The 23,960-nt window shown below is 51.1% G+C and overlaps 1 protein-coding gene across 1 annotated transcript in view; it reads right to left on the minus strand.

The window, feature by feature from the left end:
- The window catches only part of NHLH2 (nescient helix-loop-helix 2), an 80,861-nt gene extending 57,912 nt beyond the window's left edge, over positions 1-22,949 (minus strand). The window contains exon 1 of the mRNA XM_085620739.1: positions 21,539-22,949. The gene's annotated coding sequence lies outside the window, so the exon portion shown is untranslated. The remainder of the gene's footprint in view (positions 1-21,538) is intronic.
- Positions 22,950-23,960: the final 1,011 nt, after the last annotated feature.

Here is a 23,960-nt window from a genome sequence, read left to right on the forward strand (position 1 = left end):
TGGCCGCGCCCGCGAGCAACCGCATGGGTAAGTTGGTGAGCCGCGACCATGCAGAAAATACCGCGAACGGGCGGGAAAAAAACTTCCGCATCTTCGCGATATTTCCGCGTGTTTGCGGAGATTTTTAACATTTTCGCAATCATTTGCGAAAGTCACTTTCGCAAATTCCGCCCACCCCTAGCAAACACGCGGAAATATCACGAAGATGCGGAAGTTATTTTCCCGCCCGTTCGCGGTATCTTCTGCGTGGTCGCGGCTCGCCAACTTACCCATGCGGTTGCTCGCGGGCGCGGCCATCTTGTTTTCACTCTTCTCGCGGTGCATGATCGTGAGAAGAAAGACGTGATCACGCGACCAATGGCATTACTGCGGGCGCGAACTGTCGCGAGACAGCGCAAATGGCTACCAACAAGCCAACATCTCGTGGAGAATGCGACCAGATAGGGAAAACTTGTCGGCGAACGCGGGGATTCAGGTAAGGCGATCGTGCGCGCGCGAGAATGTATTATTTTACAGCGCGAGCAAGAAACAAATTATCGCTAAGCTGCGGAATGCCGAAATTTTGACATTTTCGCGCTCTCCGCTGAACGCAAAAAAATGTCAAATTATCGCAATTTCCGCGAGCGGAACGGAAATTTAGCCCAGGCCTAATCATTGGTTGATCAGTCGGGGAGCCTGTGCCAACCGTTTGTACTCCACTCTTGCTTTCTCTCCATTCCAGGCACAAGGGACAGTAATCACTATCTTCTCTTTCTCTATTTTAAAACGATCAATTTTTGCCATGTTGCTATACTGTGCAAGATATAACCAATTCTTGAGTGAGCTGTTCCCCATTTAAATGTATATAAAGGGGTTCTACGGGTATTTCCATTCTTATTCCTGCCGTTGCATACCCCGAGCTGCTTGCAGGCGTCCATGGTACATGGTTATCTGCTTGTAGTTGAGGGATTCCCTTCGCTAGATCCTCTTCATCGGTGATTGCATCCAGTCCAGAAGGGGCTCATAGGTACAACTGAAGTCTCCTCCTCAGTGGCGTAACGAAACCTGAGGGGTGCCCCCTGCAAAGTACATGGAGGGGCCCCCTTCAGGCTCATTCAGAAGCTCCCAGGCCAGCATATTTTGCCGAGGGCCCCCCTGGAGCTTGGGCTCTCCATCACTGCCGGGGCTGCGGGGACCATTGTTACGCCGCTGCTCCTCCTACGACAATCGTGGCACCAGGATCGATAGTTTTAAAACTATTGTCCAAGGGCTTAACCATCTCCGATTCAGTGTTTGCTTTCTTCGGTCTAATATAAATAATAAAAAGGTGGCATGGTTTTCCCTCATTCATGGGCATGCGGATTCCAAGTCTATCCTGGGAGTCAATATTGTAAGCTTGTATAGTTGTATCTGGGGTGATTTTTAGGTCTCGTCTGAGCCAGCGCTTTAGCGCTGCTCTGGCGAGACTTATAGTAAGCGAGTTTTGGAAGTGCAAACAGTGGCTTTTCAGGCCTCCAAATACAGTGCATGTGCGCCGGGCACCATTTGGCAGCCTGAAAAGCACTGCCTGATCACTTTCACGGCCGCTTTGATGTCCTCAGTGAGCCGCGTGGCCACTGAGGACATCAAAGTGCACACCATTTGCCACCCCCTTCTTGCTTGTTATTGTCTAGCTAGGTGTCGTCCTTGTTTCCTTTGATCCCTATCTTTCCCTTTCTCAATCTCACACTCTCCCTGCCTTTTACAACTGCAGCCCGCACCACTGTGCCCGCCCCCACTCCCCCCTCCTACTCCCTCCTCGTTAGCTTCAATATACAAAATAAAATTACCGATAGCAACTGTGAATAATGGGGGTGTTATTCAGCTCGTGGTTCTAAGTGACGTCATAGACAGCGCAAGCTTTACTCTCGGCCATTTGATGTCACTCACAGCCTGTCCATGAATAACCTCCTGATATTCACAGTTCTCCAAGTGACGTAACCAGACCTCCTGCCACCCACGGCGCCCCCGAGTTTGCAGTCTGGTGCAGGTAAGAGCAGGTGGGGGCAACTTGTTCCAGGGCAGGGGGCTACGGGCGACTTGTTCTGGGGGTACGGTGGTAGTTCACAGAAACGACTTGCTCACCTCCTCTGCCCCCAAAAAGAGTGCCCCCCCTCCCAGCTACTGCTACGCCACTGAGTTCTCCTGCTATAATCCTATATGTGACCATCCTCCCTGGCGCCTAGTGTATTCCGCCACCATCTTGCACATTATCTTTTCCATTCCCTCTTCATAGCTTTTCATGCCTTTGCCGTTAGTCCCTCCTTCTCCCCAACATTCCCTCCGCTTCCTTCCCACCTTTCTTCTTTTCACCCTTGTTCTTTACCATCTTCATTTTCTACTTTCACTTTCGTCTTTCTTGTTCCTCCTTACACCTGTCCTTCCCTTCTCCTCACTTCTTTTCTTTCCCACTCACAAAGTCCGTAGAGCCTTTCCTTCTTACGCCCCTGCTGCTTCCTTTCCTCTCCCTCGTGTCTCCTCCTGTCTTTCCTCTCTGTGCAGCATTCACCCCTTCCTCGCCTTTCATTTATTCCTTCCTGTTCCTCCAGTTCCCCCTCCCATTTCTCATCCTTCTGCCATTTTCTTTATCTCCCCTTTCTCTCTTCCCCCTCCATTCCTCCTCTTCCCAATCGTCTGTTCTCCACCTCTTCTCCTTTTCTTTCTCCCCATGTCTATTTTCCTTTATTACTCCCTCCCCTCTCTTCTCTTGCTCCTTGTCCCGCCTTCGCTCCCCGTTATATCCCCCTCCTTCCTTATCTCTCTCCTTCCTTTTCTCCCCTTCAATATTCATCCTTCCCTCCATTTCCTTCATTCCTCTCGCCTTTCCTCCTTTATTCTCCCCGTGTTCTTCCTTCTTTACTTTTCCTCCACCCCATGTTATCCACATTTCCATGCGGGTGTTTGGGGGGGGGGGGACACACTGTTAGACATATGCCTTTCGATCCTTGGCGCGTCATCCTTGCCTCCCCCCTCTCCCCCCTCCTCTCTGGTTACCTCTTCCGGTTTCACATCCTAGTGTGACTCTTTTGAAAGTCCGGCCCTGATAAGGGAGGCGCCCAAGTCCCCAGTTCCTTCCAGCCCTTGGAAGGGCCGCTTATAGTAACCCCAATAAACACGTGGGAGCTCTAAAGATTTGTGTGTGAGATTTATCACCTCTGAGGAGGCCCAGGCTTTTAGTGTGGGCCTCTAAGTCAGTCATTTAATAGCAAGCATTAGCAGAGCCAAGGGTTCTGGCTTCAATGTGCTAAAGTATGTAAACATCCTTTCCATACGACTGTGTTGGCACCTTAAAGTCCAGACTTATTGGATTTGCCAATGCTTGTTTATCAGTGTATGGCGCTCTCCTGCTGGAAAAGAGCTAATCCAAACTCAAATATTACAAAAGTGAGAAATCAAATTTAAAAAAAATTCCTTTATACAATGCATGCATGGCAAAGAATTTAATGTGTGTCGATTTAGTGCACTTCTGGGATGTGCAATATTCCAACGTGCATTGAATGCAAGCACTCCATAGGAGGCTGGAAAACACCAAACAACCACTCAGAGAGGAGAGAGACATCCTTGGTCCTCTGGGCGGAGCCATAGTGCACTGTTTGTATGTTTGAAAGAAGTGGCACTAATAGGACTGGCAGACAGCTGTGCTGACAAGCCAAACCAACAAGCATTTGCAATGCATTAGGTCTCGCATTTACGCGAGTTTGAGCTATTGACATTGCAAATAACAATGCCTATTGGCATTGTCATTTACAATGCCAATAGCTCAAACTCGCGTAAATGCGAGACCTAATGCATTGCAAATGCTTGTTACCCATATGACCAATCCTCCCGATGCTCTTCCAAGCCGTGAGGGGGTCGCATTTTAAAAAAAGGTTAGAAATGCTTGTTTGTCGGTGGTTCTAGTAACCATGTCTCCTGAAAGAGACAATAATCTTCTACATATTTGTGCCAGTCCGGATCTAGTAGCCTGTCTTGTAATCCTGCTACATTCCATAAAATCATTGCTACAGTGCCACTGTTTACAGTTCTAATAATGGTTGGGGTGCTGGGGGTATTCGCTATTGTCATTGTTTACAGTTCTAATAACGGTGGGGGTGCTGGGGGTGTTCGCTATTGTCATTGTTTACAGTTCTATTAACGGTGGGGGTGCTGGGGGTGTTCACTATTGTCATTGTTTACAGTTCTATTAACGGTGGGGGTGCTGGGGGTGTTCGCTATTGTCATTGTTTACAGTTCTATTAACGGTGGGGGTGCTAGGGGAGTTCGCTATTGTCATTGTTTTACAGTTCTATTAACGGTGAGGGGGCTGGGGGTGTTTGCTATTGTCATTGTTTACAGTTCTATTAAAAGTGGGGGTGCTGGGGGTGTTCGCTATTGTCATTGTTTACAGTTCTATTAATGGTGGTGGGGGTGTTCGCTGTTGCCATTGTTTACAGTTCTATTAACGGTGGGGGTGCTGGGGGTGTTCGCTATTGTCATTGTTTACAGTTCTATTAACAGCGGGGGTGCTGGGGGTGTTCGCTATTGTCATTGTTTACAGTTCTATTAACGGTGGGGGTGGTGGGGGTGTTCGCTGTTGCCACTGTTTACAGTTCTATTAACGGTGGGGGGTGCTGAGGGTAAATGTAAATGTAAATGTCAAGGTACTTATAGAGCGCACTGTCACCAGACGGCCACCTTGCGGTGTCGCCTTTGCGGTTTCCTGGCGCTGATACTCATACCGCTGTGGAACCCCTCCTGGTTTTCCCTGTGAAGTGTCCACTCCTGGGCACCCCCAGGGTGAAGCCAGGCATCCTTAGCGCTGTTGGGGCCGGTGTGGAGGCTAAGCAAGCTATTGCCCAGAGTTGCAGCGTGGGACCCATGATTAGAATAGGCACCGAGGCGAGAATAGACAGGTCCGAGGAAATTGAGCCTGAGCCCCGCCGAGGCGGGAATCGAACCCTGGTCCCTGGCCAGAACTCTGCTTCAGGGTCTGCCACTCTAACCATTGAGCCACACTCCTCCACAGGGTGTTCGCTATTGTCATTGTTTACAGTTCTATTAACGGTGGGGGTGCTGGGGGAGTTCGCTATTGTCATTGTTTACAGTTCTATTAACGGTGGGGGGGCTGGGGGTGTTTGCTATTGTCATTGTTTACAGTTCTATTAACAGTGGGGGTGCTGGGGGTGTTCGCTATTGTCATTGTTTACAGTTCTATTAATGGTAGTGGGGGTGTTCGCTGTTGCCATTGTTTACAGTTCTATTAACGGTGGGGGTGCTGGGGGTGTTCGCTATTGTCATTGTTTACAGTTCTATTAACGGTGGGGGTGCTGGGGGTGTTCGCTGTTGTCATTGTTTACAGTTCTATTAACGGTGGGGGTGCTGGGGGTGTTCGCTATTGTCATTGTTTACAGTTCTATTAATGGTGGTGGGGGTGTTCGCTGTTGCCATTGTTTACAGTTCTATTAACGGTGGGGGTGCTGGGGGTGTTTGCTGTTGCCACTGTTTACAGTTCTATTAACGGTGGTGGGTGCTGAGGGTGTTCGCTATTGTCATTGTTTACAGTTCTATTAATGGTGGGGGTGCTGGGGGTGTTCGCTGTTGCCACTGTTTACAGTTCTATTAACGGTGGGGGTGCTGGGGGTGTTCGCTGTTGTCATTGTTTACAGTTCTATTAACAGTGGGGGTGCTGGGGGTGTTCGCTGTTGTCATTGTTTACAGTTCTATTAACAGTGGGGGTGCTGGGGGTGTTCGCTATTGTCATTGTTTACAGTTCTAATAACGGTGGGTGTGCTGGGGGTGTTCGCTATTGTCATTGTTTACAGTTCTATTAACGGTGGGGGTGCTGGGGATGTTCTCTATTGTCTTTGTTTGCAGTTCTATTAACGGTTGGGGTGCTGGGGGTGTTCGCTATTGTCATTGTTTACGGTTCTATTAACGATGGGTGTGCTGGGGTGTTCGCTATTGTCATTGTTTACAGTTCTTTTAACGGTGGGGGTGCTGGGGATGTTCGCTATTGTCTTTGTTTGCAGTTCTATTAACGGTTGGGGTGCTGGGGGTGTTCGCTATTGTCATTGTTTACAGTTCTATTAACGGTGGGGGTGCTGGGGGTGTTCGCTATTGTCATTGTTTACAGTTCTATTAACGGTGGGGGTGCTCGGGGTGTTCGCTATTGTCATTGTTTACAGTTCTATTAACCGTGGGGGTGCTGGGGCTGTTCGCTATTGTCATTGTTTACAGTTCTATTAATGGTGGGGGTGCTGGGGGTGTTCTCTATTGCCACTGTTTACAGTTCTATTAACGGTGGGGGTGCTAGGGCTGTTCGCTGTTGTCATTGTTTACAGTTCTATTAACGGTGGGGGTGCTCGGGGTGTTCGCTATTGTCATTGTTTACAGTTCTATTAATGGTGGGGGTGCTGGGGTGTTCACCATTGTCATTGTTTACAGTTCTATTAACGGTGGGGGTGCTGGGGATGTTCGCTATTGTCATTGTTTACAGTTCTATTAACGGTGGGGGTGCTGGGGGTGGTCGCTGTTGCCACTGTTTACAGTTCTATTAACGGTGGGGGTGCTGGGGGTGTTCGCTATTGTCATTGTTTACAGTTCTATTAACGGTGGGGGTGCTGGGGGTGGTCGCTGTTGCCACTGTTTACAGTTCTATTAACGGTGGGGGTGCTGGGGGTGTTCGCTATTGTCATTGTTTACAGTTCTATTAACGGTGGGGGTGCTAGGGGTGTTCGCTATTCCCTCGCTATCGTGTCCGAGGTTTACAAAGGTTTTTCACTCCTTAGATGTATCCATCACTGTTGCATTGCCCTCTGTCCTATCTAGATTCCTTACTTGTGTAAATCTAATATCCTGGCCTTGCTTTAGCTGTGGCTTTGGGCTCATCTGTTCGGGCGATGCAGAGTAAAACACACCACGAACTAAGAGAATATAAAATAAAACACACAGAGTAGGGGTTCGGACAGTGAATGATGCACTGAGAGAAAAGGTGACAATATGACATAAAAAACACAGCAAACTAAGAGCATATCAAAATAAACACCCGTCGTAGGGTGTGAAGACACAGAATGAAGCACTGAGAAGTGATGATGATTTAGAATAAACATACACAGCAAAGTAAGAGAATATAAAATAAACACCCAGAGGAGGGGGAGAGAACACAGATGGAAGCACAGAGAGAAGTGATGACAAAATACAATACAATACACGCAAACTAAGACACTATACAATAGAACAACCAGAGTAGGGAGTGAGGACACAGCATGAAGCAGCAAGACAAGCAATGACAACATAGAATAAAATACACAGCAAACTAAGAGAATATAAAATAAACACCCAGAGGAGGGGGAGAGAACACAGATGGAAGCACAGAGAGAAGTGATGACAATATACAATACAATACACGCAAGCTAAGACACTATACAATAGAACAACCAGAGTAGGGAGTGGGGACACAGCATGAAGCAGCAAGACAAGCAATGACAACATAGAATAAAATAAACAGCAAACTAAGAGAATATAAAATAAACACCCGGAGTAGGGGGAGAGAACACAGATGGAAGCACATGGAGAAGTGATGACAATATACAATACACGCAAACTAAGACACTGTATAATAGAACAACCAGAGTAGGGAGTGAGGACACAGCATGAAGCAGCAAGACAAGCAATGACAATATGGAATAAAATAAACAGCAAACTAAGAGAATATAAAATAAACACCCGGAGTAGCCGACAAGGACACAGAATGAGGCACCGAGAAAAGTGATTGCAACATAGAACAAAATACACCGCAAACTAAGAAGATATAGAATTGTTGCGAAGTGGAGGCATCATGTGGCACGGCTGGGGCCACAACACACCAAGGATGATCCGTGGGTTCAACCGCAATGATCCTTAGCTCAGTCCTGGTAGTGTGGCAAAGAGCAGTCGGGCATTACTGGAGGAGCGCGTGTTCAGCATGGTACAGTACCATATGGTGCACAAGTAATTGACAGGACTTGAAAGAAATCCAACACCAATTTCCCAAAACAGAGTGTATTTTTAAATAAATATAGACACCGAATTTCACTTTGTATCATACATACAACCGGAGTTGTGGATATTTAAAGCGTTCTAAAATAGATGCACTTTAAGCTATCAAACTGGTCCTATTAAAATGAAGGGGTAAAAACACTAGTGACACTTGTATACTTGCGGGGGCAGTTCAAATTAACCCTGTTGTGGATAAGGTCTTGAGTCCCAGCAGTCAGTCCTCCGTTACCTTGCCCAGGGAGTCCGGGTGCAGAGGTGACTTGACTGTCCTTGGTATTGAATGGGATCCGCGGAGCTGTCAAACTTGCTGCCCTTGACGAATCCAAACTTGGAGCTGGAGTTTCACTCTAATCCGGGGGACTAGAGGGCTCTGGGGTCCTAGGACCCGGGTTCAACAGCTGGATTTCTTCTCCCTTGCTCTGCGGTTCTGGATGCCGAGCTAGCTGGCAGCTGTCAATCACCAGGGCAGGTCGCGCCAAAGATGCTTTATCAAACACTCAACAACCCCACCTTTAGGATGCAGGAAAACACTAGCAGGTTCATTGCCAACATCGGTCGCTGTGAGGTGCTCTCAGGCGAGAGATGTCACTCAAGGGGTTGATCACCCGAGTGGCGATCACCAAGCCTTGGCTGTGGCAATGTAGTCCACGGATACTTTGGCGGGTAGATGTCGACAGGAGTGGAGGTGTGACTTGAAACATGATGAAAGCTTTGCTACCACTTGTCACGCAGCACGTCGATTTTCTTGCAGTTTGCAGGGGAAAGGTCCCACCAGTCCAGGGGAGTCTGCCTCGGTTTCTGGCGTCCGCTGGAGTCCCTCTTGCTGGGAGCAATCAACTTTTGCCACGGACACACGTCGAATACCCAGTTCCAGTATATGGTCTCTTCTGGGCACTTGAGAGTCTTATCTTTGCAATGTCCTGTTGTCAGTAACGGATTCTTCTCTGTGCCTCCTCTCGGATTCAAAGTCGTAACTGTGGTTCTGGTGTCAGGGGTGCCCCTTGAATCCTAGTTTAGGAGGCGTTAAGGATATGAGGGACGGTGACCAATGGATTGCTAGTCACTGCGGCTAATCCACCTCTGAGGTGACAACATCCTGTCAGAGTACGTCACCTTTCTACCCAGAACACACTATTTCAGGTGTGGCTAGCCTTTTGGGGGTGTACACCCCCTGAACGTCTAATGTTCCCACATGTCTGCATGCTAATGCAGCGTGAGGCACAGGAAGGGCTTTCTCCTTGAGAGGGGGGCAGGTAAATTACATATCAAGGGCAATGGTACCTTTGAGGCTCACCGCCTTGATTACTGTAAACACCAGCCATCCTGGGAGGAAGGTGGTGAGACCTCCTTCCTGCGCAGGCCTTTGCCTCTGTCCTGGGTAAGTGTCGGCATAACACGCCAGAAGGGCAGACTCTTGTCTTTGTGGCAAACGGCTCCGGGAAGCCCGCCAAGACACTGGAGCACTAAACCTTCGGTGGGCACCCACTCAGGGCGGCACCGATGTGCATGCCGATTCACCCTAGACGCAAGAATCTTGTTGGGGGCAAAAAGCACGGTGTTTGACACCAAAGAGGACACAATTTGGTGGCTCCATAATCGAGCTGGCTCTCTCAAGTTTGCTTAGTAGCCCGCCCACGTTATCCTATGGACCGCCGGTTACCCACACTAAAACTTGTTTTACAGTATTACTGTATAGATATATATGTCAAAACATTGTATCTATACCAATAATATAATGCACCCTGCCTCCTGGGCTACAGGAGGCCTACCCAAGAGGTGACTTACTTATATGAAGGCAGTAGCAGGGCCACAGCAGCACAGGGTGTGTGCAGGGTCTCCCAAGCAGACAGGCTGCTCGTGCAGGTTGCCACATACAGACACACTTTTACTCGGGGAACACAGGTTGGCACAAACAGTGCTGCAGCCCTGGCGATCCCTTTACCACACTTGCCCTTGGTATCACTGGAACCATATACTAGGGACTTATAAGGGGAAAAGTTCCTTTCCAATTGGGTGAACCAATTCACACTACTTGTAGGGGAAAGAGCGCTTGCACTGAGGCCTGGAGAGCAGGTCCCAGGTCCCTAGCAGAGTCAAAAACCAGCAGCAGGTAGCAGTTCTAATGGGGGCAAATGGTGTCGGGGAGCATTGGCAAAAAAGCCCAGTCTGCTGCAAGAATAAAACCCCCAGAGTAGTGGTAGGGACACAGAGTGAAGTACTCAGAGAAGTGATGACAACAGAGAATACAAATACAGCAAGCTAAGAGAATATAGAATAAAACACCCTGAGTAGGGGTGAAGGCACAGAATGAAGTACTCAGAGAAGTGATGACAACAAAGAATACAAATACTGCAAGCTAAGAGAAAATAGAATAAAACACCCTGAGTAAAGGGAGGACACAGAATGAAGTACTCAGAGAAGTGATGACAACAGGGAATACAAATACAGCAAGCTAAGAGAATATAGAATAAAACACCCTGAGTAAAGGGAGGACACAGAATGAAGTACTCAGAGAAGTGATGACAACAGAGAATACAAATACTGCAAGCTAAGAGAATATAGAATAAAACACCCTGAGTAGGGGTGAAGACACCGAATGAAGTACTCAGAGAAGTGTTGACAACAGAGAATACAAATACAGCAAGCTAAGAGAATATAGAATAAAACACCCTGAGTAGGGGTGAAGGCACAGAATGAAGTACTCAGAGAAGTGATGACAACAGGGAATACAAATACTGCAAGCTAAGAGAATATAGAATAAAACACCCTGAGTAGGGGTGAAGACACCGAATGAAGTACTCAGAGAAGTGTTGACAACAGAGAATACAAATACAGCAAGCTAAGAGAATATAGAATAAAACACCCTGAGTAGGGGTGAAGGCACAGAATGAAGTACTCAGAGAAGTGATGACAACAGGGAATACAAATACTGCAAGCTAAGAGAATATAGAATAAAACACCCTGAGTAAGGGTGAAGGCACAGAATGAAGTACTCAGAGAAGTGATGACAACAAAGAATACAAATACTGCAAGCTAAGAGAATATAGAATAAAACACCCTGAGTAGGGGTGAAGGCACAGAATGAAGTACTCAGAGAAGTGATGACAACAGAGAATACAAATACAGCAAGCTAAGAGAATATAGAATAAACCACCCTGAGTAGGGGTGAAGGCACAGAATGAAGTACTCAGAGAAGTGATGACAACAGAAAATACAAATACAGCAAGCTAAGAGAATATAGAATAAAACACCCAGAGCAGGGGGCATGGACACAGAATGAAGTACTCAGAGAAGTGATGACAACAGAGAATACAAATACAGCAAGCTAAGATAATATAGAATAAAACACCCTGAGTAAAGGGAGGACACAGAATGAAGTACTAAAAGAAGTGATGAGAACAGGGAATACAAATACTGCAAGCTAAGAGAATATAGAATAAAACACCCTGAGTAAAGGGAGGACACAGAATGAAGTACTCAGAGAAGTGATGACAACAGAGAATACAAATACTGCAAGCTAAGAGAATATAGAATAAAACACCCTGAGTAAAGGGAGGACACAGAATGAAGTACTCAGAGAAGTGATGACAACAGGGAATACAAATACAGCAAACTAAGAGAATATAGAATAAAACACCCTGAGTAGGGGCGAAGGCACAGAATGAAGTACTCAGAGAAGTGATGACAACAGGGAATACAAATACTGCAAGCTAAGAGAATATAGAATAAAACACCCTGAGTAAAGCGAGGACACAGAATGAAGTACTCAGAGAAGTGATGACAAAAGAGAATACAAATACTGCAAGCTAAGAGAATATAGAATAAAACACCCTGAGTAAAGGGAGGACACAGAATGAAGTACTCAGAGAAGTGATGACAACAGGGAATACAAATACAGCAAACTAAGAGAATATAGAATAAAACACCCGGAGTAGGGGCGAAGACACAAAACGAAGTACTCAGAGAAGTGATGAAAACAGGGAATACAAATACTGCAAGCTAAGAGAATATAGAATAAAACACCCTGAGTAAAGGGAGGACACAGAATGAAGTACTCAGAGACGTGATGACAACAGGGAATACAAATACTGCAAGCTAAGAGAATATAGAATAAAACACCTTGAGTAAAGGGAGGACACAGAATGAAGTACTCAGAGAAGTGATGACAAAAGAGAATACAAATACTGCAAGCTAAGAGAATATAGAATAAAACACCCTGAGTAAAGGGAGGACACAGAATGAAGTACTCAGAGAAGTGATGACAACAGGGAATACAAATACAGCAAACTAAGAGAATATAGAATAAAACACCCTGAGTAGGGGCGAAGACACAAAACGAAGTACTCAGAGAAGTGATGACAACAGGGAATACAAATACAGCAAACTAAGAGTCTATAGAATAAAACACCCAGAGCAGGGGGCAAGGACACAGAATGAAGCACTGAGAGATGTGATAACAATATAGAATAAAAGAGACCACAAACTAAGAGACTATAGAATACAATACCCAGAGTAGGAGGTGATGACACTGATATAAGTCCCAAGATACGTGATGACAATATAGAACAAAAAACACAGCAAACTAAGGGCCTCATGTAGGTGGCATACACTTTACCGATTCTAAAATACCGAATCATACCGATTCGGTATTTAAGAATCGGTAAAGTGTATGTAGGTAAAAATTCGGTAAATGTTACCGAATCGGAGTCAGTCGGTAATTACCGAATCGGTATTTACCGATTCGGTAATGAGGCATACCTTCCCATTGAGGGGAAGGTATGCCTCATTACCGAATCGGTAAATACCGATTCGGTAATGGGGGAGCACATGCAAGGGTGGCAGGGTGTCACATTGACACCCTGTTGCACCCCTGATTCGGCCATGTGTGCACATGTGGCACACATACATGCCCTAAGGGCATGTATGTCTGCCACATGTGCACACTTCTAAGCGCTTTTACATGCTTTTACTCATCCATACTTTATTTACCACCAACTATTAGTTGGTGGTAAATACCGACTCTAAACAACACCCACACAGTCCCCCTACATCTGATTTCTGTATTCGGAATTTACCGAATCTGTAAAATTACCGAATCGGTAAAATTACCGATTCGGTAATTTTACCGATTCGGTAAATTCCGAATACAGAAATTCACCCCCTACATACCAAAAGCCAAAATACCAGTCGGTAACGGTATAATTACCGAAAATCGGCCGTTACCGACCGGTATTTGGCTACCTACATGAGGCCCTAAGAGTATAAAACACCCGATGTAGGGGCAAGGACACTGAATGAAGCACCGAAGGAAGCGTTGACAATATAGAATATAAATTCATTGCAAACTCAGAGAAAGTAGAATGAAAAAGCCAGAGTACGAGGCAAGGACACAGAATGAAGGCCCGAGAGAAGTGAATAGAATGTAGAATAAAAATACAGCAAACTAAGAGACTATAGAGTTAAACACACAGAGTGAAGTAATGCAAGAAGTGATGACAATATTTGAATAATAAAAATAAAACTGCAAATTATGGGAATATAGAGTAAAAAAAACAGTAGGAGGTGAGAATATACAATAAAATCACCACAAACTTGCAGAATATAAAACACCCGGAGTAGGGGCGAGGACACAGAATGGAGCACTGAGTGAAGTGGTGACAACATGGAATACAAATCTCAATGGCACTCATTTTATCAACCTCAGATGGATGAAAGGCTGAGTGAGCCCTCTGGGATTTGAACCTGTGACCGAGAGGTCGAGCACTGCCCCCTACAGTGGGCGCATTAGTCCACTAGCCACCAGACCCAGCAAACATCCTGGGCAGCCTCGGAGGCTAGAGCAGAAAGCAGTAGCACGGCCAGTGTGTCATGGGCCCCAGTGCAAGAAGGAAATTGGCCCCTAGCTGAAGTTTGAACTTTGAAATACAGTAATAATCAGGGTTCAGTGAGCTCCTCATGCCTCTGGGCCCTGGTGCCAATGCACCTGCTGCACCAATGGAACCTACGCCGCTGGAGGGAAGATCACAGTGCTGAGAAATTATAGAATAACCCCACAGGGGCTGGACCTACACATACAGGATGATTCCTGTATGTGCTCTGAAAAATAGACATTAGGACACCTGGAAAGGGCGGGGAAACAGCATTGCAAGAAACAAGGGTAGAAAACACACGGCAAGAAACAAAGGTGGGAAACACCCGGCAAGAAACAAACACCCGGCAAGAAACAAGGGTGGGAAACACCCGGCAAGAAACAAGGGTGGAAAACACCTGGCAAGAAACAAGGGTGGGAAACACCCGGCAAGAAACAAACACCCGGCAAGAAACAAGGGTGGGAAACACCCGGCAATAAACAAACACCCGGCAAGAAACAGGGGTGGGAAACACCCGGCAAGAAACAAGGGTGGAAAACACCTGACAAGAAACATACAGCCGGCAAGAAACAAGGGTGGGAAACACCCGGCAAGAAACAAGGGTGGGAGACACCCGGCAAGAAACAAACACCCGGCAAGAAACAAGGGTGGAAAACACCTGGCAAGAAACAAACACTCGGAAAGAAACAAGGGTGGGAAACACCCGGCAAGAAACAAACACCCGGCAAGAAACAAGGGTGGGAAACACCTGGCAAGAAACAAGGGTGGAAAACACCCGGCAAGAAACAAGGGTGGGAAACACCCGGCAAGAAACAAGGGTGGAAAACATGCGGCAAGAAACAAGGGTGGGAAACACCCGGCAAGAAGCAAACACCAGGCAAGAAACAAGGGTGGGAAACACCCGTCAAGAAACAAACGCCCGGCAAGAAACAAGGGTGGGAAACACCCGGCAAAACACAAGGGTGGAAAACACCCGGCAGGAAACAAGGGTGGGAAACACCTGCAAGAAACAAGGGTGGAAAACCCCCGCCCTAAAAATACATTGTAGACAAGAGAAATCTTCCCCGAGAGACTGTTGTGGGAAAGAGAACAATGAAAGGACCAGCAGCGGCATTTGTAAGAGCTGACTGAGATCGAGGGGAGGAGGCAGCAGGGCAAGGATGGGCAGTAGTGCAAGGAGGAGGCAGCAGTGCAAGGAGGAGGCAGCAGTGCAAGGAGGAGGCAGCAGTGCAAAGAGGGGGCAGCAGGGCAAGGAGGGGCAGTAGTGTAAGGAGGAGGCAGCAGTGCAAAGAGGGGACAGCAGGGCAAGGAGGGGCAGTAGTGCAAGGAGAGGACAACAGCGCAAAGAGGGGACAGCAGGGCAAGGAGGGGCAGTAGTGCAAGGAGGAGGCAGCAGTGCAAAGAGGGGACAGCAGGGCAAGGAGGGGGCAGCAGGGCAAGGAGGGGCAGTAGTGTAAGGAGGAGGCAGCAGTGCAAAGAGGGGACAGCAGGGCAAGGAGGGGCAGTAGTGCAAGGAGAGGACAACAGCGCAAAGAGGGGACAGCAGGGCAAGGAGGGGCAGTAGTGCAAGGAGGAGGCAGCAGTGCAAAGAGTGGGCAGCAGGGAAAGGAGGGGCAGTAGTGCAAGGAGAGGACAACAGCGCAAAGAGGGGACAGCAGGGCAAGGAGGGGCAGTAGTGCAAGGAGGAGGCAGCAGTGCAAAGAGGGGACAGCAGGGCAAGGAGGGGCAGTAGTGCAAGGAGGAGAAAACAGTGCAAGGAGAGGACAACAGCGCAAGGAAGGGCAGACGTACTAGGATGAGCAGTAGTGCAAAGAGAGGGAAGAGGTGCAAGGAGGGGGCAGCAATACTCGGCGAGGTCAGCAGTGCAAGAAGGGGTAATAGTACAAAGAGGGTGTAGTGCTAGAAGTGGCATTAGAGCAAGGACGGGGCAGCAATACTAGGAGAGGGCAGCAGTGCAAGAAGGGGTAATAGTACAAGGAGGGTGTAGTGCTAGGAGGGGCAGAAGTGCAAGGACGGGGCAGCAGTGTTAGAAAAGAGCAGCAGTGCAAGAAGGGGTAATAGTACAAGGAGGGTGTAATGCTAGAAGTGGCATTAGAGCAAGGACGGGGCAGCAATACTAGGAGAGGGCAGCAGTGCAAGAAGGGGTAATAGTACAAGGCGGTTGTAGTGCTAGGAGTGGCATTAGAGCAAGGACGGGGCAGCAATACTAGGAGAGCCAGCAGTGCTGGGAGGGGGCAAAAGTACCAGGAAGGGGGAACAGGTTTAGGAGGAGGCAGCAGCGCTACGAGGGGGTAAGAAAGTGTAGCAGTGCAAAGAGGGGGCAGCAGTACAAGGGGGGGTCCAAAGTGGTGGTATTTGGGCTTCCTGAGTACACAAGGGGAGGCAGTAGTGGAGCGTGGGCTGCATCCGTTCACAGGAAAGGCGAGACAGCAGTGGAGCCTGTGTTGTCTGAGTACACACGAGGGGGAGGCGCAACAGTGGTGCTTGTGGTGTCTGAGTGCACACAACGGGGAGGGGCTGCAGTGGTGCTTGGCCGTCTGAGTGCAAAGGAGGGGGAGGGCAGCTGTGGTGCTTGGGGTGTCTGAGTGCACAGGGTGGGCAGCAGCGGTGCTTGTGGTGTCTGAGTGCGTAGGAGGGGGAGGGGCAGCAGTGGTGCTTGGGGTGTCTGAGTGCACAGGGCGGGGCAGCAGTTGTGCTTGTGGTGTCTGAGTGCGTAGGAGGGGGAGGGGATGCAGTGGTGCTTAGGGTGTCTGAGGGGACATGGGGAGGGTCAGCACTGGTGCTTAGGGTGTTTGAGTGCACGGGGAGGGCAGCAGTGGTGCTTTTGGTGTCCGAGTGCACAGGAGGGCGAGGGGCAGCAGTGGTACTTGTGGTGTCTGAGTGCACACACGTGGGAGGGGCAACAGTAGTGCTTGTGATGTCTAAGTGCACACGGGGAGGGGCAGCAGTGGTGCTTGGGGTGTCTCAGTGTATACGAGGGGGAGGGGCAGCAGTGGTGCTTGTGGTGTCTGAGTGCACATGAGGGGGGCAGCAGCGGTACTTGGGGTGTCTGAGTGTGCAGGAGGGGTGGCAGCAGGTGTGCTTGTGGTGTCTGAGTGCGTAGGAGGGGGAGGGGCAGCAGCGGTGCTTGTGGCATCTGAGTGCACATGAGGGGAGGGGCAGCAGTGGTCCTTGGGGTGTCTGAGTGCACGGGAGGGGGTGGGGCAGCAGCGGTGATTGTCGTGTCTGAGTCCACAGGAGGGTGAGGGGCAGCACTGGTTCTTGTGGTGTCTGAGTGCACACAAGGGGGAGGGACAGCAGTGGTGCTTGTGGTGTCTGAGTGCACACGAAGGGGAGGGGCTGCAGTGTGCTTGGGGTGCCTGAGTGCACACGAGAGGGAGGGGCAGCAATGGTACTTGGGGTGTCTGAGTGTGCAGGAGGGGGAGGGGCGTCAGCAGTGCTTGGGGTTTCTGACTGTGCAGGAGAGGGGGCAGGAGTGGTGCTTGTGGTGTCTGAGTGCGCGGGAGGGGCATCAGCGGTGCTTGGGGTGTCTGTGTGTGCAGGAGAGGGGACAGCATTGGTGCTTGTTGTGTCTGAGTGCACACGAGGGGGGGTGCGGCAGCGATGCTTGGGGTGTCTGAGTGCACTGGAGGATGAGGGGCAACCGTGTTTTTGTGGTGTCTGAGTGTGCAGGAGCGGGAGGGGCCGACCTGGTGCTTGTGCTGTCTGAGTACACATGAGGGGGGGGGGGGCAGCAGTGGTGCTTGGGGTGTCTGAGTGTGCAGGATGGGGAGGGGCAGCAGTGATGCTTGTGGTGTCTGAGTGCACGTGAAGGGGAGTGGTGGCAGTGGGGATTGTGGTGTCTGAGTGCACAGGAGTGGGAGGGGCAGCAGTGGCGCTTGGAGTGTCTGAGTTCACAGCAGGGGGAGGTGCAGCAGCGGTGATTGGGGTGTCTGAGTGCACAGGAGGGGGTTGGACAGCAGTGGTGCTTGTGGTGTGTGAGTGCACGCGGGGGGAGGGGCAGCAGCGGTACTTTTGGTGTCTGAGTGCACAGGAGGGGGAAGGGCAGCAATGATGCTCAGGGTGTCTGAGTGCGCAGGAGGGGGAGGGGCAGCAGTGGTGCTTGTGGTGTCTGCGTGCACACAAGAGAGGGGGGCAGGAGTGGTGCTTGTGGTGTCTGAGTGCGTAGGAGGGGGAGGGCCGGCAGCGATGCTTAGGGTGTCTGAGTGTGCAGGAGGGGGGCAGCAGTGGTGTTTGGGGTGTCTGTGTGATCGGGAGGGGGAGGGGCAGAACTGGTGCCTGTGGTGTCTGAGTGTGCAGGAGAGGGACGGGTAGCAATGGTGCTTGTGGTGTGTGCGTACACACGAGGGGGAGGGGCAGCACTGGTGCTTGTGATGTCTGAGTGCACACGAGGGGGAGGGGCATCAGAGGTGCTTGGGTGTCTGAGCACACGCGGGGGAGGGGCAGCACTGGTGCTTATGATGTCTGAGTGCACGCGGGGGGAGGGGCAGCAGTGGTGCTTGTGGTGTCTGAGTACACGCGGGGGAGGGGCAGCAGTGGTGCTTGTGGTGTCTGAGTACACGCGGGGGAGGGGCAGCAGTGGTGCTTGTGGTGTCTGAGTGCACACGAGGGGGAGGGGCATCAGAGGTGCTTGGGTGTCTGAGCACACGCGGGGGAGGGGCAGCACTGGTGCTTATGATGTCTGAGTGCACGCGGGGGGAGGGGCAGCAGTGGTGCTTGTGGTGTCTGAGTACACGCGGGGGAGGGGCAGCAGTGGTGCTTGTGGTGTCTGAGTACACGCGGGGGAGGGGCAGCAGTGGTGCTTGTGGTGCCTGAGTACACGCGGGGGGAGGGGCAGCAGTGGTGCTTGTGGTGTCTGAGTGCACGCGGGGGAGGGGCAGCAGTGGTGCTTGTGGTGTCTAAGTGCACAGGCGAGGGAGGGAAAGCACTGGTGCTTGTGGTGTCTGCGTGCACACGAGTGGGAGGGGGCAGCAGTGGTGCTTGGGGTATCTTAGTGCACAGGAGGGGGGGCACAAGTGGTGCTTGTGGTGTCTGAGTGCACACGAGGGCGAGGGGCAGCAGAGGTGCTTGTGGTGTCTGAGTGCACGGGAGAGGGGGGCAGCAGCGGTGCTTGTGGTGTCTGAGTGCACGCGGGGGAGGGGCAGCAGTGGTGCTTGGGTGTCTGAGCACACGCGGGGGAGGGGCAGCAGAGGTGCTTGGGTGTCTGAGTGCCACACCGCACCCCCACCTACAACAAAGCAAACAGCGAGCCTTTGGCTACTTGGACTGAGAGGGCGATGTTTATTCCCCCCACCCCCCCTACCCAAGTCCATCCCATATTTACAACGAGCTGCTGGGGTCTATTGTATAATATGTGTATTTCTGTGTGTCGATAGACAGCCTCTACGATGCAATGTGGGACGTCACATCCTTAAAGTGCGCGTGCGGGTCCCTAAAGAGGTGAAACCCCCGGCGACGTCATGAAACAAACATTGTAAAGTGCTGAGTGTGGGGGGGGGGGGGGATATTAATATTAAAGTTAAAGGACTGAGTGAAAGAGGGGCCCTGCCTCTGGTTCACTGGGCAGCCCCTGTGTGGACAGACAGACAAATCTGAATTATTGACAGACGGAAACGCGTCGAGACAGACGGCCGGGCGGGCAGGCGGTGTGTGCTTCCCTCCTCTGGGATCTGGGGCGGGGGAGTCGGAAGGGCCGGGGGCGGCCTCTCTAATAGGGAACTGACACCTCTCTAATTAGCCCTCTCCCCGTGATGCGGGGCATGGACCACGGCAGGCGGTGGGAATTTCCCAGAAGCCCCCGCGCCTCAGTCCTGTTCAGCCCGTCTCTCTCCAGAAGACGAACATGGGATGAAGGAAAATTAAAGCATGAAAAATGAGACGTGAGGAATCCCTTGCGTGGCCCATGGAGGGTGGGGCGGGGGCTGCGCGAGCCCATCTGCCCTATGCCCGGGGGCTTCAGATGAGCTACAGGCTGGGGAGGGTGGGGGGGTTATATAATATCAGGGGTGGAACCCGCACCCCCCCCCCCCCTCATTTCCAATAACCCCAGACAGAGGGAGGCGGTGGGGGGTCCCCTGAGGGCGCGTGTACTCACCGACCCGTGCGGAAACTCCTGCGCAGCGCGAACCCCACCCCCCGAGCTGCAGACAGACGCCGTCACCGGTAATAATTATAATGTATATGATGAGAACTGCACGGATGTTCTTATCTCTGTCAGAAATCGCAGACTCGAGGCCGCCCGCGCGTCACACATCGCCGGAAGAAATAAAATCATTATTGTCGTAGGTTTGAGATTCAAAACAAGAATAAGAGAATCACAACTTCAGGGGCAACAATAAAATAAGAAGAACAAGGAAACAATCGAATTAATAGGAGCGGCAACGTCACCAAGGTTGTATGATGGATATTGTTAATATTAATCTGTGTCTCGTGGGGCGGCGGTGGGGCCGGCCCCACCCACCACCCTTTGTCCCACAAAGAGTCGCAATGCATGACCCGGGGTCAACAAACGCACACACTGCGCGTGCATGCAAAGTGCAGCCTCGTCTGTGAAGGACAACACGCGGCGGGAGGCTCCGAGGTGCGCACCCCAAACATATGTTTAAAGCAAGACAGAGCGAACCTGTCAGAAGAAATGTGCGCTTCGCGCGACAGCGAAATCCGACTCTGCCGCGTGTTCGATGAATAAAAAACCCACCCTTGTGTGAGGTAAAAAAAAAAAAAAAAATACGAGTTTAAAAGAATTATAAAACACTGGAGTTTTCTTCAAGTGAGAAAGATAATTTTTTTCGGTTATAACGTCTTTTCGGAGGAGATGTTCTAATCTCCGGACCCCTTTATTCCACCTGACGCCCCAATATCACCTGCCCCGCACTCCCCCGTCCAAACCGAATGTCGTGCTATGGCGTTTTAAGATAATTTCGTTGAATATTAATGTAGGCGCTATTTCTATATGAATGCATTTGTACATAGCGCCGACATTACCCACAGGAGCTCGAGCGCTTACAGTGGACATGCGTCGTTACAGGGATAGTTACAGAGGGGGCAACATTGCCAAATATAGTCACATAAAGTGAAGAATTAAAAAATGGGACATTTCTGCTCATTTTGAAACAGGTGGTACTGGAATTCCCATTTCAAATACATATACATCTATGTATTTGTTATTTTTGTTTTTTAATTTGAAAATAGATTAGAACTGGGCGTCTTTCTTGTTTCCAGCGAACGGCGTTCTCCCCTGGAACTTGTGTGTATTTCTTTGTCATTGAAATTGCATTTTATATAGTGGTTACTACCACCGACAAAGCGGTTTCCTTCACAAAGGCAAGCCTTTCTTTTTATCGCAGATTAGGCGTTTCTTATTTAAAAAATATACAAACGCGTTTTTATGGGATCATCATCGGAGTAAACAACTTTTAGTCTCTTTAGTTTTAAGAGTTGTTCTTTATTCCGTTAAAGGCCAGATTTAATATTTTGTGGATTTCGGTTAAAATAAATATTTAATGGTTTATTTTATGCAGACAAGAAGGAAAGTGAACTGAAACGGGAATTACGGTACAGGGGGGGGGGGGGGGAGTTGGGAGGAGTTTGCACCATCCGCAGGTGGAAGAAACGAAATCACGGGCAGGACTCACCTGGCGTGGTCTCCCACCGACCCCACAGACCCCTCCGGAGGGTGCAAGCTGGAGACGCGGGAAGGCCTGGTGGACGGGGTGCTGGGGGGCTCCGGGCCGAGCTACCGGACCCCTGTGGTGCTGGGCGGTGCGGGGTACAAGGCCATGTCTGCTGGGGGCAGTTGGTATTTCGCCTCGGGGGTTTCGTGAAGGTGGTGTTTTCCTTACATCGACGGAAGGCCGCTGTCATCGATCGTGGTCAGATGGTCCCGAGCCTGCCGCTTCGCCGTGCAGTCGAGTCTCCGCCTTTCATCCTAGAACGGTCCACATTTCCCCATTTGCTGTCGTCGCCTCAGTGTTTCACTCCCTCCACTGTGAGGCTGGTATTGTTTCTGCGTCGTCCTAAATTCGGCGTTTTCTTACGTCGACGTATCCGCCCGCACGGGTTTCGCCGACTTTGACTCGAACTTTTCTCCCCGGTGTCGCCGGCGCCCGCCTTGCTTTGGTGAGACGACGAATCCAGTGGGGGCTGGGAGGCCACGCACGACAAGGTGGCCCCCAGGGATACAAGGACCTCAGAGATGTCCGCGTGTTCCTGGCTCGGGAGAGCTGGGCCTCCTCCGTCCGGGGGCCGGGCCGAGCCGGCCGGGCCTGGACCGGTAATCCGTAGGGCTGGCCTATCGGAGAGTGATGAAGGATGCTGTGGTCCAGCAGGAGACTGAGGAAGGATGCTGTGGTCCAGCAGAGGAGAAGGATACTGTGATCCAGGAGGGCAGGAAAGATGCTCAATTCTTGAAGGGGAGCAGAGATGCTTTGTTCAGTAGTAAACAAGGATGTTGCGTGGAGCAGGCACGGGAGGATGTTGTGGACCAGTAGGCGAGGAAGGGTGCCCTAGCCTGGGCGAGGAGGAAGAGGAAGCTCTGGTCCAGGAGTAAAAAGGATGCTGTGGTCCATGAGAAGGATGGATTCTGTGGTCCAGGAGAAGGACGGACGCTGTGGTCCAGGAGAAAGAAGGATGCTATGGTCCAGAAGGAGAAAGGATGCTATGGTCCAGAAGGAAGGATGCTGTGGTCCAGAAGGAAGGATGCTGTGGTCCAGGAGGAGGAAGGATGCTGTGGTCCAGGAGGAGGAAGGATGCTGTGGTCCAGAAGGAAGGATGCTGTGGTCCAGGAGGAGGAAGGATGCTGTGGTCCAGGAGGAGGAAGGACAGTATGAAGGATGCTTGGGTCCGGAGGATGTCCCCTCCCTGCGGAGAGGCGGCCTCTCCCTCTCACCTGGCGCAGGGTCCCTGGTGCGGGATGGGAAGGGGTGTCACCGGATCGGTGCGGTGAGGCGTCCCCTGATCGGCAGGGTGTCACAGGATCGGTGGTGCTCCGGCCCCCCAGGGATTCGCACCCCTTGAACACAAACGGGTGAGCTGTCTCGTCCTCGGCTGGCCCTGGGTACCAATGGACGGCCGCAGAGATGGGGATGAGATAGCGCGCTCCAGGGCCGGTGGGGGCGGAGGGGGGAGGGGAAGGTGATTGGACAGCAGGATGGGCTGGGGCCTCTAATTCGACCTGACATCTGTCACCGGGAGGGGGCTTCACAGGCAGGACCTCCTCGAGGAGACGGGGTGCCACCCGAGCCAGTCCGAGGAGGGGGCATGGCGTGTGGAGGTGGGGGGGGGGGCACAGGCGCCTGGAGTCTGGGACGGAGGTGGGTATCAGCTGTGGAGAGGTCCAGGGAGATGCGCGCGGGTCCAGGCTGGCATAGGGCTGGAGGGGCCAGCGGCACTGCAAGATGGGCGCGGAGGTGAGGCATGGAGGCTTCGAGGCACAGAGGCGCGGAGTCTGAGAGGAGCCTGGGCGTCAGCTGTGCAGCTGGAACCCGAGGAGTAGACGGGCCCGCCAGGGCAAGAGAGACTGGCAGAGCGGCCAGGGAGGGCCAACGGATACAGAGCAAGAGAGACTGGCAGAGGGTCCCGGGAGGTCCAAGGGATACAGGGCAAGAGAGACTGGCAAAGGGGCCTGGAAGGACCAAGTGATACAGGGCACGACAGACTGGCAAATAGGCCCAGGAGGTCAAAGTGATACAGGGCACGACAGACTGGCAAATAGGCCCAGGAGGTCAAAGAGATACAGGGCACGAGAGACTGGCAGAGGGGCCTGGGAGGGCCAAGGGATACAGGGCACGAGAGACTGGCAGAGCGGCCAGGGAGGGCCAAGGGATACAGGGCAAGAGAGACTGGCAAAGGGGCCTGGAAGGACCAAGTGATACAGGGCACGAGAGACTGGCAAATAGGCCCAGGAGGTCAAAGAGATACAGGGCACGAGAGACTGGCAGAGGGGCCTGGGAGGGCCAAGGGATACAGGGCACGAGAGACTGGCAGAGGAGCCAGGGAGGGCCAAGGGATACAGGGCACGAGAGACTGGCATAGAGGATAGGGAGGGCCAAGGGATAC

The sequence above is a fragment of the Triturus cristatus genome, chromosome 8 (genome assembly GCF_964204655.1).
Source record: "Triturus cristatus chromosome 8, aTriCri1.1, whole genome shotgun sequence".
Taxonomy (NCBI): domain Eukaryota; kingdom Metazoa; phylum Chordata; class Amphibia; order Caudata; family Salamandridae; genus Triturus; species Triturus cristatus.